The following is a 5,467-nucleotide window of genomic DNA, read 5'->3' on the forward strand; positions in this document are numbered from 1 at the left end:
TTGAATTTATAACTTGCATTTGAAATGCACACACACACACACACACACACACACACACACACACACACACACACACACACACACACACACACACACACACAAAACATCTGAACTGCCCTGGTCTTCCCACTGTTTTTTATTCCCGAGCGCTGCTGCAAAGACAACCATTCACTCCTCCCTTTGCTGTTTAATCGTGTGATATCTATGTTGTTTAGCCCAACAGATAAAGACCTGCAAGATGCATGCTTTCCAGTGTCACACACACACAAACATACTGTACACACCCTCCCAAAGCGATAGGAACCACCGCCCTTATTCCATTCCCCTGCCTGCAGACATTAGCGCGGCCCTCTGCCTCCGCCTCGGTGTGACAGGGACAGATTGAGGCGTCCTCTGATAGCTGCAGTAGCTACTGTTATGGGAAATGGAGCTGCACATTTACATTTACTCATTCTATTACTTTGATTGATCTTCTGAGTTACCCGGCAGCTATTTTATGGTCAGGGTGCCATGTGTCTTTTGGAGTAATGCGAAGAAAGATTGAGGACAGGTATTAAAAATTGCTTAAAAAGTGCAGAAGTTTGTTATCAGACACTGCAGACTTTGCAGATAGCGACTAGTTAGCAAGCCTTAGCACGTCGGGTTTGACATCGATTGGTACGTGTGTTAGTGATGCAGAACAAACAAAACAGTCACACTTACAGGAACATGGATTGCAATGCTGTCTGGCTGATGCTGGTAAGCAGACAAGATGCATTTTCACACTCTGGTGAGCAGCAGGGCCTGTTTACACATTCATTTCCTATTATAAGATAGGCTAATTGTGAATTATATAGTTTCCATGCTGCAGCCACAGAATGTAGAATAGGCCTGCTCACACTAACTGCATTAATATTCATCTATCTTGGTAACAAATGCAACCACTTTGAGCCAGATTCAATAATACAAAGTAGAGTATCAGTAATACAATAGACGTATGAATGGTGTCTTTGTGTAGCAGTACAGAACGAGACAGGACGAAACAATAGGGACGAACGAGTACACCATTATCTGTATCTGTTAAACCTACTAAATCATCTGTATCTGTGTCTGTACACGGATGGGGGCGGGGCTTAATCCAAAAGTGGGCAGTGGATGTGAAGTAACCGAAAATGATAAGTAGTTGATCAGAAATTGCAAAAGTTCTTATTTTTTAGAAAACTGTTTACAGAACCAGAATTGACCTTCAGAGCAGCGTAAGAGAAATATTTACAGGACAATTAAAAAAAAGATATAGTTATTATTGTATTGTATGTTATTGTTGAACTACAGTGACAAAAAATGTCAGGCTAGTCTAAAGATTAAATAAAAATGTACTTTACTTTGTATTTTGTTCTGCAAATAATGTGTGTGTGTGTGTGTGTGGGGGGGGTGGGGGTGGGTAGGGGGGCGGGATCTTTAGCCTATTTTTATTCTTTTATTAAATAAACTGACAGAGGGAAGCTGGGTGATTTATGCAGACAGTCCACATCGAAATATGCATTCAGCCTCACACTATATTCTCACTGAAAGCGGTCAGCCGAGAGAAGATATGTTAACGAGGTCGGAGTGAGCCCACGGTGAAAAAGGAAAACTGTTCAAAACAGGAAGTCGAATGACGAGCTGTAACTTGTGAGTTGCCCAGTAAGAGCAAAGTTCTCTGAGTAACTGCTTAAGATATTTTATGCAAACCTGATTGAAATGAGCCGATGACAGAAATTATCCAGGAGAGTCGCGAGTTGTTGTTCATTCCTGAAGACGCTGAACACTGACAGCGTGTCTCAGTCGGTCTCAGAGCTGCAACAGTCTGCTAAAACGAGGAGGTGGGGCTCGGTGTGTATCTGCCCCATAAAATAACATAAAACATAAAATTACCATTAAAGGAGTGTGCTTGCACTCATATATTCCCTTTTTCTATCACATACCCTGTCAAAAATACAGTGCTTTTAATGCTCATCAACAGTTAATCTGACTTTACTGTGTAAAATGATACAGAAAATATTAAATTGGATCATACACACTTAAAATAAAAAATAATTTCACTCAATGGTTTTAGTGCTTTTTAAATGTGCCAGCACATCTGTTACTATATCAGTTGCTTTTATCCAACTACATGACATTTTGTTTGGAATCTTGAAAAATGTTGGGAGCCAGTTTACTACCAGTCTGCTGACCTGTACGACTGGGAGTGCTGCACAGTGCTGCTTATTTCAGCTGCTGTTACTTTATCTGTCAGGCAGTCATTTTTAGGTTTCAGTAGGAAATGCATCCGGAGATCAGCACATCTCGTTTTTTGAGACTCACGTACTCTCGTTTCAGGTGGTTTTCTCCCCTGTGTCAAATTACAAAACTTAGCTTGGCAAAAAAATATTCACCTTCCACGTTTCACCTTGTTACAAGTACTTTCCAGTCTTTGTTGTAGCTGCATCTCTTTTTCTTTGCGGTAGTTTCCATCATATTCTGCCTAAATTTACATAGCCTGTGACTTCGTGACCCACTATTTTCCACTTTGGGTGTAGCGCTGACAGACTAACCTGCACTTCACCCACGAGCAGTTTAATTAACATCTATCAGCCTTCCCTGCTTTATTCAGAGCCACTGGATAAAAGACAGATTTTAGAGAACCAATCAAAATGCGGGACATCGTATTAATATGTGGGATGCGGAAAAGGGAATCAAAATGCTGTGGTCACCCTACAGGTAGCGTTAGAACACACCTGTATAATTAAATCACCTCTGTAAAACATAACATAACAATAAATATACATTAAACTGGACTTGTTTTTAAACCATTTAAACTGTCAACTCTACATATTATTGGGTTGACAGGTTAACCAAAAGGTAACTTGATTAGACAGATGTACTTGCTTTTCTGATTGGTCCTCCTTCAGGATTCCCCTCCTCAGCTGGAAAGCCTCTTTATTACCGGTTCTAATGGTGCAATTAGGACCTGATCCATTTTTACAATTAAATGTAATCAACTTTAGTTTCTCTATAAATTAGCTACCACCACCACCATTGCCATTCCACAATAAGGGGTCCACAACAAGGCCCCAAATGTACCATATGTAAAATAGAGCGGCTGTGTGTTCAATTCATGCTGTATTATGTCAGAACTGTGAAAATTGTGTAAAAAAGTTTTCACAGGAACTTTTAGCAATGACCAGTTGTGCTGCAGTTTTGAATCAACATGTTAAGTATCGGAACGCAATAAATTAAACACATTTGTTGGATATATAGTAACTGGTTGACAGCGCTTCATGATGACATCCAAAAAGCCAACTCTACTCGTTCTTAAAATTACAATCTAATTTATATCATCCTCAATCAAAAATTGGAAGATATTTCAGCTGTTTCAACGCTGAACTGGACACAGTTGTTGATGTGGACTGATAGCTTCTGAAGAGGCATCTCTGTCTTGTTTGCTTGCAGCGAGCCTTTGGCATTAGTGAAAACTCTTGAGCATTTGTGGGTAGAGACGTGAGCTCTAGTTTGTCCTGGAAAATGAGGAATGTAGAGAATAATCCTCCGCTGCCTGAAGCGCTTCTCACTGGATCCAGTGCAGCCGTCGGCCTCCAAAACAATGTTCAGCTTCAGTAATGAATCTACTAGCCTCTTTGAAAATTAGTTATCTGTCTTGAGGATGTACCATCGGTGTTCTGCAGCAGACTGGACAACGATATTAAAACAAAAATAATGTTAACGACATGCGAGCCAATGCGCTCAAAGTACCTCTGCATGAGTGTGTCGATGCCAAATTCCTCTTTCCCAATTCTTTTTCGGATGCCAGTAAAAAAAAAAAAAAGCCATGTTACCTCTGAGTAGCAATGATTTTTACTATCCAAGGAAGTACTTGTATGATTTTAGAACAATAATATCATACTTAAATCAAATATAAGGCTACTCCAGTTCACTGCACCGAGGATCTCCACAACCTGACTCTTAAAATCAGGGACAATAGGTGTCACGCTGCCTCTGGCTTCACCTGCATCATACTGAACAGGGATGTCTAGATGTGTGAATATGGCAAAAGTGCATTATAGTGCAATACATTACAGCCACACAGGCTGTACTGAAACAGATCTAGCAAGGACTTATCTGAAGTCGTGTTGGTTTTGGAGATTGGGCGAGAAGTTGTAGGTGAATAAACGCCCGGAGCGTCTGTGTGGAGGAAAAGGAAACCTGGTTCTATCAGAGGAAGTGGTTGTATCGTGTATAGAGACCTGAGGTGGAGTGCAGCAGCGGCATGGCCCGTTTTATTCATTTCTTTTTCATGTTTATTTGTTTGGGGACAAGTACGTAACATAAACAATGCGACACACCACAGCATTTATAACTTACGACCGTCCCTAGATTTAAAATGCAGAAAACTCAACAACTCACAACACATATGCAAAAGACAGTACAAATCATAGACTCAACAATAGGTATGTAACATGAAATACAGACAGATTATTAATAAATGGATTGATACAAAAACACATCATAAAAGGAGCCCCGCATCATTCGTGGCCGGATGGCTGATCCCTCTTTAAAAACTCTTTCAGGTTGAGTTTAAAATCAGGATCCAGTTTGTTAGTAAGGAGTTTCAGCTGATCCCCAGAAGGAGAAAGACGTCAGTCCAAACGAGGATTTACGTGAGGGCACCTTGAATTCCCGCTGGATGCTCCACGTGTTACCGAGCCTGAAGCTCTGAGATGACCCCACCGGGACAGAAAGGTCCTGGCTGGTTAGGGCTCCGTCAGAGTGGAATTAAAGCCTTTAAACCATTCGGACAGCCGTACGGCAGTGAAGCGGCTAAGACGGGTCCCTGAACATGGTTTTAGTCAGCTGAGTGAATATGAAATACCACACAGGTGGGAGGTCGGCACAGTGGAGACCTGCAAGGTTTGATTGACCCTTAAGTTGACTGAAGAAGATATCTTCTGCACAAATCAGACATTTTTCAACTTACAGGAGTTGTGTGAATGTTGTTTTCCATAGATGAGATCACTCTTAAGGTGGCACTGAAATCATTTTATGGCGTACTCAACAACACGCCACAGAGAAAGCTTTTTGCTTTTCCTCCCTGTCACCTTTAGACCCCAGCAGTCTTTTGGTTTTGGAGTCTATCAGCAGTCATTCTCTTTAACAAGATACCAGAAACAGTCCGTCTTCACGTCTGATCAGTGTTGACAAGCAGAAGTGTGATGTTGTGAAGCTCGAGCGACGTCGTGCCGTGGAGCGGCTACCAGTCAGCGTATGATGCAAATACTTCAGATTACACACTTCAGATGGAAAATAAGATGTTATTTTATTTGCTGAATACCGAATACTGAATACTTGGTGGGCAAGTAAACAACTTAGAAAGATTGTTTTGTTCACTATGAAGTAGATGGTAATTTATTCGGTTGTTCAAGCCACATTAAATTTAAATATATTAACAAAGAGGTCAGGCAAATATCAAAGA

The sequence above is a fragment of the Embiotoca jacksoni genome, unplaced genomic scaffold, assembly GCF_022577435.1.
Source record: "Embiotoca jacksoni isolate LCO1_2020_lvr unplaced genomic scaffold, fEmbJac1.0.p SCAF_40, whole genome shotgun sequence".
In the NCBI taxonomy this organism is placed as follows: domain Eukaryota; kingdom Metazoa; phylum Chordata; class Actinopteri; family Embiotocidae; genus Embiotoca; species Embiotoca jacksoni.